Source organism: Dermacentor andersoni, chromosome 1, assembly GCF_023375885.2.
Source record: "Dermacentor andersoni chromosome 1, qqDerAnde1_hic_scaffold, whole genome shotgun sequence".
NCBI classification, from domain to species: domain Eukaryota; kingdom Metazoa; phylum Arthropoda; class Arachnida; order Ixodida; family Ixodidae; genus Dermacentor; species Dermacentor andersoni.
In genome coordinates this window covers 48,707,674-48,729,781 of record NC_092814.1, presented here as the reverse complement: position 1 = coordinate 48,729,781, position 22,108 = coordinate 48,707,674, and the positions used below count along the sequence as shown (strand labels likewise).

General features: G+C 47.6%; 1 protein-coding gene across 1 annotated transcript in view; it reads right to left on the bottom strand.

The window, feature by feature from the left end:
* The window catches only part of LOC126545545 (zwei Ig domain protein zig-2-like), a 129,677-nt gene extending 110,693 nt beyond the window's left edge, over positions 1-18,984 (bottom strand). Inside the window, exon 1 of the mRNA XM_050193463.3 lies at positions 18,855-18,984. The gene's annotated coding sequence lies outside the window, so the exon portion shown is untranslated. The remainder of the gene's footprint in view (positions 1-18,854) is intronic.
* Positions 18,985-22,108: the final 3,124 nt, after the last annotated feature.

Sequence of the window (22,108 nt, the reverse complement as noted above, 5' to 3'; positions counted from 1 at the left end):
CTCGTGTAGGACGCACACTTCTGCGATGGCAGCAATTGCTAACGGGCAAGCATCAGATCCAGGTATAGCCATCGCATACGCCTAACTCCCACTCTTTTGTGACACGCTAGCATATAAATATATGCGCATTACATACAAGTACGTAATCACGAACTTACGAACACACCCTCTGATCATGGAAACGAGGTGATTAAGGTTCGAGAAGGGTGCGCTCATCGTCATACCAAGGCAGGCGAAAGTTGAAGTGCATTCGCGTGTTCGTGCGCACAGCTTGCACATGCGTAAATGAATCGCACGCATTCGAATGCCACAAAAGTGTTAGCAGCCCAACAGCTGGCTTTTCAGCTGTTGCGCTCCCTCATTTCGATGTTTAATTGGCGCCGTCTCCCCCCGTTTTCTGGCCACGTCACCGCGGACGGGCATCCCTTCTGCGCCGTGTCATGGCCAATCCTGCTCTGGGTGCGCCGGTGCGCTGATCCCGTAGAAGGACCGACGAGGCAGGAAGGATCCGTCCCAAGTGCGTGCCGAGATTCCGCTACGTCGCGGGGTGAGCGCCACCGGTTGCCAAGGACGCCGCTCGTCCGGGTTCGTGTCCCGGCGCGCTCTCTCTGCGGGGCCGCAGTACTGACGCGTCTTCTCGGAAAGAACGAGCTGCGCTGGCACCCCAGGGGTTCCTTCCAGAAGGACGCAGCGACAAATCGGGGTCGATTAGAGCGAGGTCGCTGATGCGCCACGACTTCCTGTTCAGCACGGCACGAACGCCGGCGTTGCTAACCCGAGTTCAGCAGTTACGCTGAGAACGCAAAAAAAAGAAATTGATACCCATCGAAATTGCAACTATGCCGGCAAGAACGAAGTACGCGAACTGGGTTATTAGAGTGTGTCGTTAGAGACGCGTGCGAGATTTTTAAAGGTGTATGTGGAATAGATGGAAGGCTGGCTTCCGGCAGCGGCTGTAGAACAGCGAACTTGCACGACTGGCGCGGCATCCATCGAGGCGTCTTGGTGGAAGTGACGGGCTCCAACATTATAGGGCCCAATTTTGAGGTTAGCCTCTCCACACAGGCTTTTGTACGCGTGCTCCAAACCGTGGATGTACGTTTGAAAGAAGTAGCTATACTACGTTTTGCCTGTGCAAGTACGCCTCCACCTACCTCCGTTATCCACAGTAATCTCTTTACACATTTCATAGCCAAAGGACGGCAGCGCAATTGTTTCACACAGTGCGTGCAAGTTTCTCAATAGTCAGAGGCGCGTATCAATTGCCATAGTTTATTGTGTTATAAGCCATGAAAAGGGGGAGAGCTGTGACATTACGAGAAGTACGCCAGTATATGTAAAAAACAAGGCTCAGTTATGACACCCACCGGGGTTGCATAGTGACTATGGTGTTGGGCTGTCACGCACGTGGTCTCGGGATGAAATCCCGGCCACGGTGGCCGCATTTCGATGGGGGCTAAATACGAAAACACCTGTGTATTTAGATTTAGGGGCCAGTTAAAGAACCCCCGGTGGTCCAAATTATTCTGGAGTCCCTCGCTATGGCGTGCCTCATAATCAGATCGTGGTTTTGGCACGTGAAACCACATAATTCAATCTTCTTTTTCGATTAGATGACAGTCCTGCTGAGATTAAGTGGAAAAAGTAAGGTCGAACACATATTGCTAATGCGTAGAGCAGATAACCGACAATGATATACAAAGAGAAAGTAAGCAGTTGAAGGCGGCAAAGATCTCCATGGAGTGCCGAGCTCAAGTAATTTGAGAACGTAAAGTGCTGTCGCTGAACACAGGACGGGGCCAATTGAACATAACTGGGAGATTCCTTTGTCTTCAGGGCACCCATATGCTGATCATTACGATCATCCTACAGAAAGAAATACAATGTAGCCACAATAATGGGATGGCAATACTAGCCACTGTAATCTCGATTGAAGGCAGAGCCTAATATGGACTCAAACTCTGAAAAAATCAGACATTGTGCCCGCGGCTTCAATAGCGATAAACGCGCGAGTTAGGTTTCCGCTATCTCCTAACGGTACCCCTATTGTTGCAGAAAACTCCGGGTGTAGCCCAGCACTGCAATGGGCACACAGCCACACCTGAATCGAGGGCACAGCGAGTGCTTGAGCCATGCAGTGAATACAAACGAGTGCACTTACTTCGGTCTGAGCAGGCGTTGACATGTTCCATTTCTGCAGCTTTTGAGTTTCGCGACACTTGAGGGTATGAATTGCCTTGTGGTTCGGACTTTCTGCAGCAAACCGCTAACGGTGGAAAGGCGTATTCAGTGGAACACATTCTCAAGTGCGCCTGAATTTCTCTTCCGTATAGTCCACGAGCGTGAGTTTCCTTTGAAATGCTCACGTTAGAATCCTTGCGTCACGCGATTAAAAAAAAAGGGACAGTGCTACATAATAAGAAGCGGTGTTGTGCCGGTGTAAGCAACAATGTTTGCTATAATAACAGGCTGTGAACGCCGCATTCAGATACAGCTAGCAGCATAGCCGTCAGTCGAGCTCCCCAACCTCCGAATCTGCTCCGAACCAGTTCTCGGCGCAAGTGCTAGGCGTTGCCCTCTCCCCTGCGCCTTCCGTTCCTAACGCGGTGCAAAAGCCGGCGTCAGAGCCGCAGCCCATCACCCAAATCGTATGGCCACGTATGGACTATAACGGCCTCGTCTCCGCTGCTGCTGCAACGCCGAGAGTCCCGTTTCGAGAGAGCTCCCTTCGGCGAGCCGCCTCAACCGGTGGCGAAGGCAGCGGCGAATAAAGAAAGAAAAAGGCGAGCGGCCGGCGGTAGGGGAAGCCCAGGGAAGCCCCGCAGCCCGGAGAGCGCCAGACTGGCTGGCGCCGCAACAGAGGCCGACGGCCCGCCGCGAGACCGAGCAAGCCTTCTCTCCCATCTGCGAAACCTAGCGAACATCCCGGCCCCTGCCAGGCGTTTGGCGGCGCGCATTCCGTACCCGCTCCTCTGGCCGAACACAGCGGTCCACGCTTTCGGAATTCTCCGGGGAAGGCGAGAGAGTCCGCTCCTTTCTCGGCGCCGTAACTGTGCAAGCCGGTTCTGCGTCAGTACTTGAGCCGTCGCATCGTGCTCTGAGCGGTACGTTTTTCTTGGCCACTCATCCTGTGTGATAATGGTCCGGAAAGCGGAGGCTGACTTCTTTTTTCTAAACTTTGCAATTTCACTCCCTCCCCGCTGACTAATCTTTCTGCTTTCGTTACTTTCTTCTAAAGTAAAACTCCTTCAAGCATTGTTACCAAAAAGAACCTTGAATATGTTTTTTTTTTTATTTATCAACCGAAGCAAGGACAGAGAGAGAGAGCGGCAAAGCATAAGACATAACCGGGCGAGTTGAAGCGGCTCAACTTCTTTAAAAGACGGAGCCCTAAGCATCGCTAAGTAGGAGCTGACGCTGCGCCCGAAACCACCTTATACGAGCCACCTGATATGAGGCAGATTGCTCTGGTCGCGCGGTTTATAGAAGGCGATGGATAGGCGGAGTTCCAGGAAGGCTTTAAATAAAGAAGCCCAAGGGGTCTGTCTACTCAGGCGGCCGGAGTTAGGTTAGTGGACGCAGCGCGTGCGCTGGGTGCATAGAGGGCGAAGAAAAATGTGAACCAGCCCAGTGTTGCACTGTTCGCGTGTGCAGACTGTGCGCGAGAAATCCTTATCCTTCTGCTTATTATCCGGGCCTTTTTATCGTCGAAGATAACATCTCATGCGAAACCGTGTACCCGCTCGCGAAGTACCCAGTCGCCACCGAGATAAGCGCGGTCGCAGAATCCTTTGTCGGAGTGCCCGGCGCCACTCTACAGGCCAGTGCCTTGGTCTCTCAGGACGTACTGAACATCCGTTGCACGGCGCGCCTGACACTGCTTCCTGGAACTCTTGTAACGCATATCTGAAAATCTTCTTTTACAGGCTTTGCAAGCAGTCCTATAGGCGGTGATGAAATGTCTCCGAGAAAAGAAAGGAAGGCACTGCGCAAAAAAGAAGCAAGGAACAACGTCTTAAGAAAGGACAGGCCGTTTTTCACTTCGCCACGTCTTTCGTAGGCCACAGGGAGAAGTGAAACTTCAAGACACACAGGGAAAACAAAAAAACTAATAAGGAGCGTCATTGCGGATGATAATGATATGGGATCCTCCCGTACGCATGACGTTGTGCAAGTCTTGACCGTGAACCCTGACCAATTTATGACTTTCTCCTGCCTATCTGATCCGATTTGTTTTCGTGTCCCCGCAAAAGGATCATGAGAAAGAGCAACCGGTGTCGGTCTCTTGCAAGCAAGCACCCAGAATGATAAGCTCGCGTGGCACCACGTCGGGGCGAAAGTGATGGCGCTGTGGCCTTCTTCTTGCTGTACGAGGGCGAGGACCAGTTTCTGTGCGTTTCAGTGGAAAAGGCAGATTTACGTGGAAACGACGCACCCACATCGCTCTTCTCCTCGAATGAGCGTTGCGTCGTCGTATTCAAGCACCCGGCTTCGGGACACAGCCGATGCCGAGCAGACAGCCGCTAACTGTGCAATACCGCATCATTTTAAACAGTCCGGATAGGGTTAACAGCAGGCAGAAGCTACAAGCAAAATGGGTTGCCCGCGCCGGCTGCCGTTCTTCAGCGGGTATACGCTTGCGCGTAGCGACACCGGCAAGCTCGTTGTACACATCCGCCTCGTGGCACACCCGCGCTATCGCGCAAAGCGTGTTATGCTTCCGTATACGTTCTCCCTTCACTCCATTCGCAATCCGTGCGAATGAATGAATTATGGGGTTTTACGTGTCAAAACCACGATTTGATTATGACGCACGCCGTAGCGGGGGGCTCGGGATTAATTTTGACCACCAGGGGATCTTTAACGTGTCCCTAATGCACGAACACGGGCGTTTGTGCTTTCGCCCCCATAGAAATGCGGCCGCCGCGGCCCGGATTTGATCCCGCGACCTGGTGCTTAGCAGCGCAACACCATAGGCTCTAGGCCACCGCGGCGGGTGCTATCCGTGCGACGTGAAGCCAACATGTGGCAGCTTTGCGTTCCTAAAGCCGCTACGCTCGCAATCCTATCATTTCTTTTTGGTCGTTGCAACGTTGTGTTCACTGATTGCCTGAACGACTGATTTACTTGAAAGAAATGAAACTCTTTGGGCTTGCTGCCCTCTTCTAAACTTGAGAGTTTAGAGCGACGAAAGTGATGAAATTAGACAGATATGACGGTAATAACGTACGCTATAAGGAATGTGACACGCCTTAAAAGGTTAATTGCCATCACAAGCCGGAGGGCTCAACAGCACCTCCTATCTGCCTTTCCATCGCTCTTTCCTCAGCTCTCTCCCTCTGACGAGTTAGCCATTAAAAGTTGAACAATGGACAATGTTACTATTTCACTCAACTTCAATAAAGTTCTAGGCTATATAACCCTGAAATTGAAGGCTATTAATTAGCTTTCAATTTTCAATTCTTTTTTGCAACAAAAGGGCAGTGATGTGGGATATGATAAGGAATATTTGGCGATCAGGCATCGAAGCAAATGTTGTGGCATGGGCACTTTCTATCAGGCGCCATATCATTCAGAAACTGTAAACCTTATTCAATTTTTCAGATTCAGATTTGTTGCAAGTAATATAAACAATGAAAATTTGTGCACGATACAGAAGGAAGTCCCAAAACTTAAACATCGTGGGGGAGATCTATCCAAGTAGAGTACTGAGAATAAAACAAAGCAAATGAAGAAAAAAAAAAGAAATCACTGCCCAAGCACTCCGTATAGATGGTTAACCAGCGAAGCTGAAACGTTTTATCGGAAAATTATCGAAGCCGACATGATTGATAGGTTATGGGATAACTGCGTTTCAAAACCATCAATTGCCCTTTCGTCTAAAGAGTTATCCTATCTACGTAAAGATAGGTGAGTAATGCAAACTGCACATTCGTGACAATTCTTGATGTTGCCCATATATATGTGGTATTCTCACACTCGAAATAAACACTGTTGGAAGTCAGCGCCTGTGCGTACCACGTCTTTCTGTGTCCTAGTCCTTTCGTGCGCTATAAGCCTCATCTTGAAATTTAAGATGAGTGTCAACAATGACTCCAAGAAAAGTAACATGAACGGACGAGGTAAGATGACAAGAAGACATCGTTTTCCTGTTTGGGGAGTGAAGAAGCATGAAAGTTCATAAATACGAATAGACTCGCACGCGTTTACAGAGGTTAGCACAGCCCTTACTTTAGTTAGGAAAGGTTCAAATTGTCATTTTGCGTAATGTCACTACCGTGCACGTACCTTCACTTCTCCCGTCGTGGCAGCGCAGGAGGAAGCCGACCGCTACTAGATTCGTTCATTCGAACCGGTGCCCTTTATTTTATTTTTATTTCGATACACTAAGGGCCCGCAAGGGGCATTACATTAAAGGGGGGTGGGGGGGTTGGCATAGGGCAGAACATCATTTTCACAAAGGAGCATTGCAAGTAGTTAATTATACAGCACTTTGGTACAACTTGTCGTAAAACATAGTAACGAGATAAACATTCTTAGAAAAAATGTACATTCAACAAAGAAAGAACAAATTGTGGTTGCGAATAAGTGCTCTAGGATTTTTTTTTTTTTTTTACTGAAAGTACTGGTATTCTAGAAACATTAGCAGTGCTGAATGAAATAAAGAAGCCTGTGTTATCGTGGTCATCCTGGAGGGTAACTCATTCCATTCTCTTATTGATAAGGTTAAAGGCGAATTCTTGTACTTTTCCGTCCGGGCGAAAATGGGGTAAACTTCGTAGGCATGATCGATGCGATGTCAAGTATGAGGTGGCAGCAAAATATACGACCGGGCTATTCCCTGGACTATTTGCATTTGCCGGGCTATAGGTGCTTTTCTGTTTTCTTTGTTGTTCCAAGCAGCAACTTCTCCCACGTGACACCTCCTGACAGTCGCAGTTTCTGACATACTGCGCTTGAATGTTCTTTAATGTTGTTGGCGCGTCGTCAGATGCCAACAACGCCCACCTTCTGCTCTCCTTTGTGCATAGTAATGAAAGCTAGCTTTGCACAACAAGCAGACCGTGTCGTCGCCGCGCGGCCACGCATGTTGATGTGCATCCCTACACGGTATACGAGAAGCTGCACTTGGCGTGTTTAGCGTCTGTTGAGCCTCAGAGAAACGGACGAAGCACAAACTCGGAGTGCTGCACGCAGTCGCAGAACGGAAGGCCTCGTTCGCTGTGCACGGTACCCAGACGGGAATTTCCAATTCAAGTCGTATCGTTTGATATCAGTAGGCGAAGAGAAAGTCCGGAAAGTTTCTTGAGGCAGAAAACGGATGCAGGTGGTGGGAGGCTGCGTCCTCTATGTGGAGGACGATATACGGCATGGAAACAACGCAGTGAGCAGCAAACGCCGGCAGGGCTAAAACCGGCCTTTCGCAAAGTGAAACCAACGTTTTGCTGTTCGTTACCTACGACGACGTTGGAGATTTCTTCGCTAGTAAAATAGCCGGCTATTCCAACACAACAGTTATCGAAGAAAATCTGAGGCAAAAAGCAAGAAAACATGGAAGGTGGAGCAAAAATAAAAGTTCGCATCGGAGCCCAACAAAGCCCTACGCGAAGAGCGCGACGCTTCCCAGCAGCGTACTGCCGTCTTTGCCCGCCGATCAGCATGTTGTTGCTTTATTTAATAATTTGTTTATTATTGTTCTTTTGTGTCCACGTTGTGATCGGGGGCAACAGGCTTTACGCCGTGCCATGGCAGCGTTGCCAGGCAGGTTGCGCAGAAAGCAAGAGTGGCACGTAGGCAGACTTTCTTGTATGTTTTTTTTTTTTGCTCAGTTTATAACAAACCGGTTTGTAGAGACGATGCAACAGACAACTTGCATAAAGCACGAAACAGCCCTCCTAAATGCTGCAGATCTCCTTGTGATCAAAGACTCTTGTTGATAGGAAGCAGCGTTACGTGATTCCACAAGGTACCGTGATCATCTTCAATCATCATCATTATTGTTATTGTTATTGTTATTGTTATTATTATTATTATTATTATTATTATTATTATTATTATTATTATTATTATTATTATTATTATTATTATTATTATTATTATTATTATTATTATTGAACCCGTTCTGGAATAGAAGGAGGAACAGCGTACGCGTGCAACTGCCGCATGCAGTCACTGGTAGCTGAGAAAGTGCACTGCGAAGAAAGCTTAAAAAAAGCTAGGAATTGGGATTCCACCAACTAGAGAAGCGATCACTCTTTCTCCTTTTTTTCGTTCAGCGGAAATCCATGAGAAAGCATAGGCCCCGCGATGGCAACTTGTTAAATTTGCTCGCTGGCTTCCGCTTTCGGTATCTGCGCTTCTCTCGTTCTTCCCTCTTCTTTTTTTTTTCGGCCTCCCAGTGTCTTCTCGTTTTCGTTGTCATACTCCCCCGCCCGTTAACCTTTTAGCTAAAATAAAGGGCCGCGTGTCTTTTGGATGCTCCGTTCTGCGTTACGCGAGGGTGGGAGTTCAGGTATAATATACTATCTATAAATGAAGCCATGCGACTAACAAAAGGAACGTGCATTCAGCTGGAGCGCAGGGGAGATAGAGGCTAGGGAGGCTGCGTGGAACCTCTGGCCGCACTTCGTTCGCTTGTTATTACTGCCAAACATGGGCAAAGTTGTTTGCGAACGCGTGCTTCAGTTTCAGGTGACGCTGTGACAGGCGCCCCTTGGTCAATATTAATTTGTTCGGCGTGCGGCTTTCACCCGGAGCGCAGACGACACGTGCGGTTGTGTTTCAGCTAGTGTCACGCGGCCCTCGTAATAACGACGCTTTGCAGCGTCAACGCATGAAGAAATGCAAACGCGAGCACTGGAACGCGAGTATACAGACTGAAAGCGAAGTTAGTTCCCCAGGAATTACATTACCAGGAAATTGTGGATAAATTTCTCTTCGGTGACCATGGTAATGTGCATCAAATTATAGCAGTAAAACGGAGTAGCAGAACGCGCACGCCTCCATTCTCTCCACCTCATCCCGTAGCTAACTCTGCCTGTACTGACGAGCGAATGAGAAAGACGGTGTCATTGATTGGCTTTATAGACAACGAAAGAGCTTCAATTTGCCTAGCAATGCACTACACCGCCTGCTATGTTCTCGCAATCTGCAGGGCTTTGCGTTGCAATATATGAGTAGTCAGGGATGGGGAGGCCTTGAACGCAGAGTGGTGTTGATAGATTATTTCGCTGCGGACAATGAATTAAATTGACTTCATTTCCGATTCGTACTTGTGGAGGGGTTGAGAAAAAATATGCTGCATGAGCAAATTGCCGAGCCCATCGATTCCTGCAATACGGGGCCGCCAGTTGACGAAAAAAAAGCTAAAAGAAAGAAAGAAAGAAAGACAGAAAGAAAGAAAGAAAGAAAGAAAGAAAGAAAAAGCTAGATATTCGCCAGAATGAAACAAATTTAAACATTAGTTTAAATAGTTCTAGAGTTATTAAAGAATACGGCTATGTAAGCAGTCAAAGAGAAATAAGTACCGCGGTAATGAATAAATCAGCAACGGGTACAGAAAAAGAAACAGTAAGATACTAACACAAGAAATAATAAACGGTTATGTGAAAGACCTTGCCAAACAGAAAGTGACGATTGCATTGCATACTGATGGTATGTATGCAATACGACCTAACAAACTAACATGGCACAATGCGTAAGGAAACTTATTTCATAGAATGGGATAAGACGTGGCTAAGACACATATGAAATCACATGAATCAGCGTTTTCAGAGAAACGTTACATGCATCGGCATTCATTTCATTAAACTTGTTTAATAGATGTGGTAGTTACCACATCTATTACCTAAACTTTGAGTTGCGTAATTAGTTCGACATTTCGGAAAATGCCAAAGCTCCCAGTGTCTGCTGTTATACGCGGGTACAGTGGTATGAAGATACGCCAGAGATGTTATAAGCTCATGCCTAACGAACAACTCATCTGTGTGTGCGAAAATGGTTTCATTAGATATGACGCGTAATATTTTTGGCAAGGTAGTGGCAGTGGTTGTCGCGCACACAAGCTGGCAGTCATTTAGGTGTGACAAAAACACGGAATTATACAATAAAGCCTTAACTAAATCGTAATGAGCGGTGTTTGTTTGCGTGCATGGCAGCTTATGAGCGTCGATGTCTGCGAATACGTGTTTTCAGATACAGGAACAAGAAACCATCTGGATGATGGCACACTCAAGTGACCTCCAATGACTTGTCATCGAAAGCTAGTGGGCCGATTAGTTCATCCACGCTGCACTCGTACATACGGACGAAACCCACGTCGATTGTCCTTTTCTAGCCAAAAGTCTTAGGTTTCAAACAAACAAACAGGCAAACATTCTTTTTTCTTGCCTCTCCCAATGCGTACGGGAGCCAACTGCGTGTGCGCCTAGCCAACGTGCCTGCCATTTCCGCTTTCTTTCTCTCCGAGCTAGTACTGCCGAAAATATTAACATTGCCGCGACGCTGAGCACGCATTCCATTTGTCGGTGATGTTTTAGTTTAGGTAGGGTCCCAGCAAGTGAATCCCTCCAGTGAACGTTGTATACAACCCCACCGAGCGAACCGCGTCGCCACACGCCGCGGCTAACTGAGCGACTGCACAACTCAAAACCAGCGAGGGCCAAAGCCAGCTTCTCTGCAGGAGCTGCACGTGTCAGAGTTTTGTGGGAAACGCTGCACCTACCGCTTGCGGAAAAGCTGTCTGCTAGCCAGCCGAGGATAATTTGCTGAGACATGAAGCGCGCCTTGCAGACGCGTCACTCTCCGCGAGCAAAAAGAAAGCATAAAATAAATCAATAAATAAACAATCCCTAAAAAGGATTCTCCGTCCGCTGCGCTATATGTGGCCCCCTTCTGCGACACAGTGTAGCGTTGTGTCCTTGACCGTACACAACCCAATAGAAGTGGTTCCTTTCACGTCCCTCTTTCCCTCCCCGTTTGAAGGGCAGCGCTCGCTCATTTTCCTGCCTCCCATCCGGGGTAGGCCGGAAAGAAAGGATTTGCAACCGTCTTCGCGGAGGATTTGCAAATGCCCACATGTTTCGGTAATGCAGCGCGAGCGCAGCCTCCCTGCGCGTAGGCGAATACGACAAATGTCGACTCACCCGAATGGGATTATGGAAAGAAGAACGCGTCGCATGCGAACACTTGCCACGCAGCCTCGACTCCTAGATTGGAAAGCGCGCCCTTCGTTCTGGCAGTATTTGTCGCTTGTCTCAGAAAGGGAGATGCACGAGGGGGCTTCCATTATTTTTTTTTTCCAGAAACATTTTCTTCAGTTCTCAGAAAAGAAGGCAGCAGATGGAGCCGGTCACCTTCTGGCGTTGCTAGGAATTTTCTCGTGTGTTTTCCAAAACACTTAACGTGGCCTTAGGCTATATGCGTTGTGACTGGCTTTGTCAGCTCTGCGCCGTCATGTCAGCGTGGGATGGCATAATGAAGGAATGCAAGTCGCAGTTTTGCGGCCCAAATGGCGAAGAAAACGCTTGTTACAGCTGTACGACAAGGGTAGTATTACACGCGATTTGTCGGCCAATTAGCGTCGTTCAACAAGCCGCTTTTTCCAGCCCCAATTACGGAGCTATAGATATATTTAGATGTGGTGCGAGCATCATAAGCAATCATTGTTTCTTTAGAAACTTCCGAGAAGCATTCGCGGTGCCGAGGCCGTGTTGTCCCCAAAGCCCCTTGACGCCATTGTATGTTTCGAGTACAAAAGATCCTCTAGTTTTAGATTCTTTGTATTAGCAAAAGTTGGCTGAATATCAAACGTGAAGCGGAAATGCTTCGTCCGCAATTCGAACTGTACTCGCCGCTGTTTCTAAGTGGCTACGGCGTTCTGATGCTGAGCGTGAGGTGGTGGGCTCGATACCCGACCCGGGCGGCCGCATTTCGGTGGAGCCGAAATTAAAAAAAAAAAGAACACTCTCGTGTACTTATATTTAGATGCACGTTAAATAACCTGTACACATCCCTCTGCCGACCTCTGCTGGAATATGCCGCTGTCGTTTGGAACAGTATACTTGCCGATCGTTGTTTAACAAAGATCGAATGGACAGACTTTAGAGGAAATTTGTTTCTATAACATCGATATCGGTGCTCCAGGCAGGTCGGCCGTGAACAACAGCCTCGCTGTCAGTCCTCGCTTGGTCTAGAAGACCTGGACTCAAGACCCACGAAAGCTGACTTCTTAATTTCCTTATTCGAGCTTGCAAATGGTCTCATTGATTGTACAGAAATATTAGCGTTAGTATAAGAATTCCACGAAAAATAACTAGCGTGTCTAGCCCCTTTCATGTATCTACTTCTGGCACCTCAAAGAATCCTTTGGCCAGGATTCTGCAGGCCTATATTATACAACGAGCATTCACACGAAATTGACATGTTCCACAGACATTTGCCCATTTTCCAAGCAGCACTCCAATCCATTTCATGATTTATTTCCAGAAATGTCAATGTTCTTTTTGTATGTTATGTGGTGGACCGTTGATGTATGGCATGTGTACTATTTGTTCTTGTTTGTTTGTGAGCATGTGTCCGCCTTGTTCGATGTGTCAGTTACCATGTGCTTGATGTCGGGACTTCCTGAAATCTCAATCTATGTCTTTTTCTTTTTGCATGCCATATATGCTATGCTTTGTAAAGTTATGTTATGTAAAGCTATGTTATGCTATGTTATGTTGCGTTATACTATGTTGTGTTATACCGGTGTCACACGTACACTTCTGATCGCGATCGGGGCCGATCCGGATCGGATTTCTTGATCGCGATCAACAGTGGTCGCTGCTACACGGTCCAACGATCCGGATCGGGTTAATATCGTCTGCTGATCGTCAGCAACTCTCACAACTGCATAATGTATTAGCTACGCATTGCTTTCGGCCTATACTATGGCAATGCCCACGCATAGCCGAGGTAGAGTTGCTGGATATGCTACCAAGGTCTCCCTTTGGGAGCCATATACAGTAACTCTAAGCCGAGGGAGCCAGTGACGCCACCTTGTGGTGCTGCGTTCAACCGTGATACCAGGACTGCCACCGCGGACACGGCCGACTGAAACCAGACTCTACCGCAGGCACCGCGCGTGCAGCCGAACTCTGTGTTCTGTATAGAGTGTTTCTCAAAGTGTACTTGCTCGCACCTGTGAACGACGTGGGCCTAGCTGGCCCCGCTTCGTGTTTGCGAGCAAGGGTGTAGTATGTGGCGTTTAAAGGAAGGAAATTGAAAAGTGCAGCGCCATAACTGTATCTCGCTGTGAGGACACGTCAACAGCACTGGACAGGGCAGGGGTGAGGGGAATAAAAGAAAAGAAGAAGGAGGAGCCCTCCCCAGTCAAGCGGCAAGGTCGGAAGACCTGAGCAAAGATGGGTGTACTCATGCTGCCAGGCATCCTTCGCTGCTGATGGAAGCTGCTCAGTTTCGCATTTCTGGTCGAAATGTTCATCGCGCTCTTCGGTGCTCATCGGCCGCGTCGCGAAAGCGCGGCGCGCGCACCGAGCCGCAAGAAAGCCGCCACAGCATCGTGGCTCCATCAATGAGAGCTTCGTATAGAGGCAAGATTAGTGGGTAGGGCGTAGTGGCCAAGTGTGTAGGGTGGAAGTGGATAGCAGGCTTGGGTCTACTCGGCAAGACAGCCAGTACCCGCAAATTAAACGCGAGAGGGGGGGGGGGGGGGAGAGAAGAGGCAAATACGGCTTGCCTTTAAGGAAGGAGAGTGGTAAGCCGAGACAGGGCTGTGGCGACATCTATGGGGCCCTATAACATCGCATAGGGTCATGGCTAGTGCTAGCGTTGTCAACTGTGAAGCGATGCGCAAGGACAGGAGTGTGCGTTGAAGGGACACTACTGAAGAGCACTGAAACATTATAATCATAAAGCATCCTTGGAAGTATCCTTTCAATACCCCATTTTCATGCATTAGGCGGGAGAGGGTTAATTATTACTAAAGAAACTGACGTGCAAACTTTTTTTTATAACTTCACGCCCGAACATCAGCACTGGCAGTGTGACGTCACTGATTTCAAAGTATCCTGCTCGTGTCACAGTGAGCCGTTCTCGCGCAGCAAAAGTTCCCTAAAGAAACAATTACTTAAATCCAGGTGAACGCTGCCAAAGTGCATGACGTCACCACGAGCCACGGCGCTGAAACCGTGGGGCGAAGTCGCCACCCATGTTTCGTTTTTTGTGCCTTCTGGGGATTGCAAAGCTTCTTGTCACGCTGGAGTGGCCTTTTTACTACTGTAGAATAGTAGCTTGCTAAACAGCTTTAAGTTAATGTCTATTGTTAGTGTTCTTTACAAAGGGTGCAATCCGCCTTCACTTTAGAGAGATGCACAAGAATCCACACGAATCCTGTGTGACTCATGGATTTACACGCGAACAAGCGACGCTTTTATACCGCATCAGGACCGACTCCGCGTACACCCCAGCTTGGTTATTCAAGACTGGGCTTCGCGCTTCCCCACTCTGTGTTTTCTGTGGTGACATTGGCGACATCGGACATTTCATTTGGCTATGCCCGCAGTTTGACACAGAAAGGAAAGCGATGGTCGACAACCTACAAAAGAGCGGTCTCACGCACAGGACCTTTGAAGACGTTGTTTTCCCCGGAGGGCCCGCGGCATTCAGGAAGAGAGCGCAACGACTGCTGATAGCCTTCCTGCGAGACACAGGGCTCATCGACACCTGGTGACACACCCCTGATCTCAACTCGAAGGAGGATCAGGCGGAACAATTGCCGGCTATGCATGCCAGGCTAACCCCGCCTGCTTCAACATCACCACCACCACCACCACCTTTACAAATCGCATCCTCTGGGGAAAAAGGAAAATCGTAACGTGCGCCCTAGGCGCTACCCGTGCCCCTCCTCGAAATCTGCGGCCATTCTGCCTTCGCGCGTCGCAGCTCAAAGAGTAAAGATAAAATTAATTTGTTATCTGAAAGGCATCGACGCGTGATGCGGCATTTTCTGGTTATTTATTAAAATGAAAATAAAAGAAAGCGATTTAGTTACCTTCTTGTGCTGCATGTACTATTCCCATGTAATCCCGTTTTGCTAATGATTTACAATTTGTGATCTTGTAGTCGGTCACCAGTAACTTTGACGTAGCTGCCTCGAATTGTTGTGCCTGAAAATTGAATTATTTTGATTGTTCGAGTGCGCCTAAGGGGTCCGGAGCGGCGTTAGGCAAAGTCACATGCCTTTAGTCCCTGGGGCCCCTGGACAGTCTTGGAAATTTCCGAATAAACTAACATTCATTCATTCATTATATTGGTGACGGCTACTCTTTTGAGTGGTAATAAAAAAGTTATCAGATAAAAAGAAAGTTCAAAGATTCGGAAAATTAATATAGGCAAATTTGCGGACGATGTGTTTCTGCTGTTGCACTCATGAGGGATACAGGTTCTTAGTTCGTGAAAGTTGCGTTTGCGGGAGCGACACTAGTGAAGAACTTCGAAGAACCTCAGCGAAAGTTTGTGTTTCCTGAACTTTGGGACTGCATAATTCACACGTCAGTGAAGATAAATATAACGCATATAATTTTTTTTATAAATTCATTTTTTATCTGATGACACTTATGCAGAAGGCCTTTGCTTGCGCTGGGTGCAGTCCATTCTTAACTACATCCATTTAAAGATCCGAGGACACCTAAGCAGTTCTTATGAATTGTGAATGCAAAAGGATCCACTTGAACACCGCTTAGCGGTCCTTCGAGGTTTGCGCTGCGAGTAATGTACCATAGATGTACGTGCTGCCCGAGCCAGCACGCAGAAGCAGCCTGTGGGGCCACCGCCGCACGCCACCGACGTCCTGTGCGACTAGAGAGCGAGGGATCGCGTCACGTGACTTCCTTGCCGGCGCCAACCCGTCTCGCCCCGCGGCGTCGCGTCGCCGTATCTGCTCCGTCGAGGAGTGCTGGTGACGTGGCGTCGCGCCGATGCCCGCTCTCCTCACGCAACACATGGCGTCCTAGCGCGGCAGCAGGTGTTCGTCCGCTCTGCTCCGCCGAGGCGCGCTCGTGGCGTGGCGTCGCAGCGGCCCAATGGGAATTTAGGTGCCGTTTCGCTACTACAGAAGCCGCCGGCTTTTTCGCTCAATGGGCCATTTGATGCTTTCGCATCAAAAACAAAAGATGTGCCGGAAACAGGACTCAAACCCTGGTTGGTGCGATTGAATCGAAGTTACACACGCCTCTCGCACGCATTCGTCAAAGGCCCGCCGGTGTTGCTTCGTGGCTAGGGCGTTGCGCTGCTACGCACGAGGTCGCGGGATCAAATCCCGGCCACGACGGCCCAATTTCGATATGGCCGAAATGCAAAAGCGCCCGAGCAGTGGGGGCACGTTAAAGAAGCCCTGGTGGTCAGAATTATTCGATAGTCGCCCAATATGGCGTGCCTAATAATCAGAGCGTGGTTTCGACGCGGAAAACCCCAGAATTTAATTTTTAATCGTGAAGCTCACGCTCGTCTTGCATCTTCGTCCGGAAGAAGACCAAGTCGGGAACGAAACCAACACGACAGCAATGATCATCTTGAAACAATGCTAAATACTTTTAGCCCGTTCCCTTTTTCTCGTTTAGCCAGTGGTGTCCCATAAGGCAGCTGGAGGTTACCACGACGAGGTGGAGCTCTCACGTTCCACCAGTAGAGTTTCATTTGCATAAGTCTAATCTCTACAAAAGTACAAAAACACAACATCGAGCATCGCGCCTGCAGGCATTGTAAACACAGTCGATTATTCCGGAACTATGAGCGCGTACCTTGCTGTAAAAAGCAGTTGTTAAGAGGCATCCGTAGGAGCCGATGGGATTGCATGTTTATGCAGAAAAAATATCGCTGAATTGACTAATCACGCAGAGGGAAACTTAAGCATTCACATGAAGCATTACAAGCCGAGTCGATCATTATACCCACATGGTATTTATTTGACAATACGGTGTTCTCGGTATCGAGTGCGCGCTTATAACTGTAAGTATGTATTTCTGTATATCACGGAGGTTGACACCCGTTGGTCGTTGTACTCCAATATTTGGTGATATAATGGTTTATGCAGTGTTCACACTTGCTGTTGTTGTACGTCATGCCAGTTACTATAGTACAACAAGAGGCTTCTCTTTCTTTCTTTCTTTCTTTCTTTCTTTCTTTCTTTCTTTCTTTCTTTCTTTCTTTCTTTCTTTCTTTCTTCCCGTTTCTTTTCTTTTTCTTTTTTCTTTCCTTTTTGAGCGAGTATTCAACAAAACCAGAAGCTCATGTCAATCGGTAGAGCAATAAGTTTCCAAACACCGAGCCACCATTTCAGTTTTTCGCAACAGCGTAACGCCGTATAAAACAAAGCAGCGATCGACGTGCGCAAGTTGACGTGAGAGGTGATGGAGAGAGCCAAGCACAAAAGTAACGAGCGTTGGTAACGTTCATAATAATGTGCGAAGTACATGTATAGATCGTAATTTCCTTTTCCCAAACCTCAAGAAAATAAGATCTCGCCCATGCAGTTCCCCGTGCATATGCCCGGTTTCGCGTGAAGAGCTGGAAAGGCCAGGCGCGACTTCGGATTCCATACACTCTTTAAAAATCGCCGTCTCCTCGCCACCGTAATTTACATGAAGCGCTTTACACAAGGGTATCCGGCTGAATGCACGACTACACGACGAATGTCAGTGCCGGGTCATGCTTTCACGATACGCTGTTCACGGTTGATGAATAATCGGTGTTTTTGTCCTTTGGCTTCTGTGCATCACGCGACAGCTACAACAGGAACTAGCCATACGATGTATGCAATTGTGTGCAGAATGGACATCGCTCGTCAAGAAAATCACTTATCGAAAGAAATACGAATTGTCACCTAATAGTTCTAAGGAATTCGCATGGAAAAAAAAATCCCCTTGTCTCCTGTAGGAATGTTTCGATCGCACGAAATCGAAGAAAAAGGGACGCCGACAAAAGTTGACACGTGGTAAGCCAACGTGTCCGCGTTCCTTTTTCGGTACACAAGGTAAGGCGCCACAAAAAAGTACTGTCGCTATAACGTTCCTCGTCAAATCCTACGTGAGCAACTCCTACCGATGAAAATTGCCGTATAGCCTAAGACGCGTGGTTTCCGTTTTTTTTCTTCCTTTGTTTGTTTTGCGAAGCACAAAAAAAATATTCCATGTCATCATCATCAAGATCACCATCTCTGGATGTGGGACAAGACAAGAAACGGCGTAAGGGAGCAGATAAAATACTTTTTGGTGTTTGGAGAGGAAAACAGCAGAGGAGGGTTGTACGTACATCCTTGCTCAATGCTCGCAATGTTTTCATATTTAAGCAAGCACACACTTCCAAAGAAGACGAAAAGAAAGACACGGGAAAGGCACTTCGTCTTCCTTCAAAGTGTGGGCTTATTTAAACATGCAAACGGGGGAACCAACTACCCCGACGACGCGTTCTTTTAAACTGGCACTGTCATCTACGTTTACCCCGTGCAACTCCGAAGAGAGTTGGCCCATATTCACAAAAACCGTTTGTCTGCGAAAATGGTTCTGGAGAACGGGTGCTGACCATAGGATAGCGGTTACTGACAAAGATTATGACTTCTCAGACATGTGGGCTTTGCCGACGGGAAATGCTGCAAATGGAAACGATATGCCGCAGGTCGTGTACTATCGGAGTTGTCATACACAGGGAGTGATTCCGCGTCTGGTTAAAGCTCAACTAACGCGAGCGAGTACCCTGTAAGCATTTCCCTTTAGTGGCTCACCCTCAAGCAACACGTCATTAGCGTGCGCACGAGACAAGCAAAGCAGGCGAAGTGGCGAAGCAGATGAACGCCGTACCTTTTGGGTGACAGTGACGGGCCGCGTCGGCTCGTCGGCCAAGGGGTCGAGTCGCGGGGTCGGAGGGGGCAAGTACACGATGTGTCGGGCGAGGCGTCTGGGTCCGGGCCCGGGTCAGGATGCTGTGGCCTGGCGAGCGGACCCGGGCCCCTTCTTATAGAGGCTCAGCGGTTCCTGTACGCCGGGGAGGGGCCGACGGCCGGTTTCGCTTTCCCGCCCCATCGCCCCGAGAGACGGCGCACGCGCAGACCCGCGCCGCTGCTTCCCGCGCGCGCGCTTTTGCGACGCTCGTGGCCTCTTGCTCCGAGTGCGAGCGATTCGAGGGAACGTCGGGGCGGCAGTCCAGCAGGAGTGACCGCACCTGAATGAGCCTTGGGTTTGTGCACGGGAGGAAAATGTCGTGAATGTGTGTTGCGCGCCCATTTCGGGCAGCGCTGTCAATTCCCGAAATACGGCGCGCGAAGGAAATCATAGCGCGCGATCGTTAGCGTGCAGCTTTAGTTAGGCTCAAGGTAGAGTAATGCGTGAAGTACAGAAGTACTAGAACTGTTACGAAAATCAAAAGCGTAAAGAACATAGTGCTGTTACTCAGTGGCAAACGCTTTCTGATGTGCAGAATGTAAAAAAAAAAATAATAACGTAAATTTTGCGATAAGCGCACTATTCCCCTTCATGGCGTCCGTTAAAGTCCGTGAGATAACTTAGGTATGAATATTTTTTTTTTTTCTTGCCAAAACAAGCGACCTCTGAAAACCGCTTCCAGCAGACGGCTTATTTCCTCCCAAGTGCCGCGATGAAATTAAAATGAGATTCTTTATAAATAAGCAAGCAATTTTATAAATAATGTTAAGAATGATTAGCGATGGAGAAAATCCAAATCGCTTACAAATAGGTAAATGCATATTTGCCCAAAGTCAGCCGCTTCAATCGAAGCCAACAGGTGAACAGCCCGCGCAAACGAAGTTGAAATAAGCGGCGTGGTGTCTCTAAGGTAGTCCAAACTAATCTAAAGTTTTCCAACAAAATTTGAAATGTAGTTTATGCGATTAAACATGTTCCATGCAGTTGAAATATTGATGCATATCGCAGTAAATGACTCGTTTTGCTAAAAAAAAAAGAACAAGAAAAAAAAACATGTAAAGTAAAATGGCTGATCACATGGCGACTTAGAAATTAAAATTTGGGGTTTTACGTGCAAAAGTCACGATATGATTATGAGCATGCCCCGTAGTGCACGGGGCACTCCACATAGATTCTGACCACCTAGGGTTTTCTTTTTAACGTGCACCCAAATCTAAGCACACGAGCGTTATTGGCATTTCGCCCCCACAGAAGTACGGCCTCCGCGGCCGGGTATTGAACTCGCAACCTTGTGCTCAGCAACGCAACACGATAGCCATTGAACTATAGCGGGTGGGGGCACACGGCGTCTTGCACTATTACCGACGATGGCAATAGAATTTGGGCTGGTTTCCGCGTTTCTAGTGAAAGATACGGACTTCATTGAGTCTGACGTTCGAACCTATCTCCGAAATTTACAAATTTACTAAAGGAAGAGACGAATGAAGGCAAAAATAGATTAGCTTACCTTATAAAAAAAGAAAAGCGAGAGCAAGCACTCGGCTCTCCTTCCCAGGAGCCATTAAATAGCAACTCTCTCCCTCTCTCTCTCTCTTGCTCTCTAAGTAGGGAGTATGACGCCGATCACCCCCGGCAACCGAGTTTGAAAAGAGCTAAAATAAATCGAGGGAAAATATTTCTCTAGGGCGACAGCTCAGTCCAAGGTAAACGCAACTATTGGTGATTTCACCACTTTCACAGCGCTGATCTCCTGAGGAGAGAGGGTAAATGAGAGTACCAGCTATAGCTCGTTTTTATTTCTTTGTCGTTGAAGAATGAAATAAAATGTAAAATTGTTGGCTTAATGTGCTTAATTCATGGAAACTCGGTTAGAGAATGTTACTTGAGTACAACAGAAATTATTAAACATGCTCCTTTTTTTTTTTTTTTTTTTGCACAGCAGCGGCATCAGAAGCGGGAAGCAGCAGTCCGGACTTATAGAAATAGAGCCTGGCTCAGGATGTAAGACGAAACGCAGATGTTTGCCGCCAGCAGTGGATGAAAAGAGATCCCATTGAAAGCGTGTACATATGCGCTGACTGGTTTCTTGCTGCAATTACTGTCACAGCTTCTCCGAATGGCCCATAGAGGATAAAGCTCGTTCATGCTCAAGTTCGGGCAGAACGGTGCGGCCAGTTCAGCGTTGGCTTACATTGTTCAGTTTTCATTAGAGCACTGACATAGATCGTGAGGGTACTGCTTATTTTCGTGAGAATGAGAAGAAAATGAAGCGGTCGAACTAGCTCGTAATGGTATACGCTATCTTCCACTTCCGCTCTTACCTACTAAGGGACTTCGTTCGTACCTGGAAAGAACGATTAGCATGAAAGCTTTCTCGCAGGCGATGTCCTTAGATCGGCCCAGTCCCAACGCGTATGTATGTATGTATGTATGTATGTATGTATGTATGTATGTATGTATGTATGTATGTATGTATGTATGTATGTATGTATGTATGTATGTATGTATGTATGTATGTATGTATGTATGTATGTATGTATGTATGTATGTATGTATGTATGTATGTATGTATGTGGGGTGCAATATGTGATGGCCGCGCGGGGAAGCGTAGACGGCAACTGTGAACTCTGGATGGATGCGTTTGGTGCAACTGGGCAATGAAACAACTTGGATATTTAAGAACCCTTAGTAAATCCTCCACAGAAATTAGACTACTCGCGTACAAAACTTTCATTAGATCAATTCTAGAATATGCAGCAGTTGTTTGGGATCCACACACAAAGCGCAATATTACCAAACTTCAAAATGTCCAACGCAAATGCGTCAGGTTCATATATAATTGTTATAGTTGGAAAAAATCCCCATCAGCCCTTTTGCAAACAGCCAATTTAGAGACCCTACAGGTAAGACGACACCAGGACAAACTAAAAATGTTCTACTTAATTTACCATAACCAACTTGGGATAAATAAAAATGCATATTTTCGTTCAATTACCCAGCGACAAACCCGTTCTTTCCATTCAAAGAAGGTGAGCGAGTTCTTGTGCAGAACAAATATGTTCAAAGCCTCATTTTTCCCGAGCACAATTCGCACATGGAATAACCTACCTGCCAATGTGGTTGAGTGTTCGACGGTGTCTTCTTTCTTAAGTGCATTCCACAATAGCTAACGA